Below are 280 nucleotides of genomic sequence, written 5' to 3' on the forward strand. Positions count from 1 at the left end.
AAAAAAGACGAACAGGAAGGGTGAAAAAATGATAGGATCGAAAAATGGCGCATGCCCGCGATACAAAAATCTGTTGAAAACTGTAACCGATGCCGTGTAAGCATGAGTGCTTCACTGATTGTGTGTACGGCTTCGTGTCGGGTAGGAAAATGGACAATGGGATGACATGAAGGCGGATTTCAAATCAAACATAAGGGTCGGAAAGATTTTAAAAAAAGCAGGGTAAGGTAAGCAAAAATTAAAAAAAACTAATAGAGGAGATGAAACAATGGAAAAAAAA

This window comes from Trypanosoma equiperdum (genome assembly GCF_001457755.1).
Source record: "Trypanosoma equiperdum strain OVI genome assembly, contig: ctg_1511, whole genome shotgun sequence".
Lineage (NCBI taxonomy): Eukaryota > Euglenozoa > Kinetoplastea > Trypanosomatida > Trypanosomatidae > Trypanosoma > Trypanosoma equiperdum.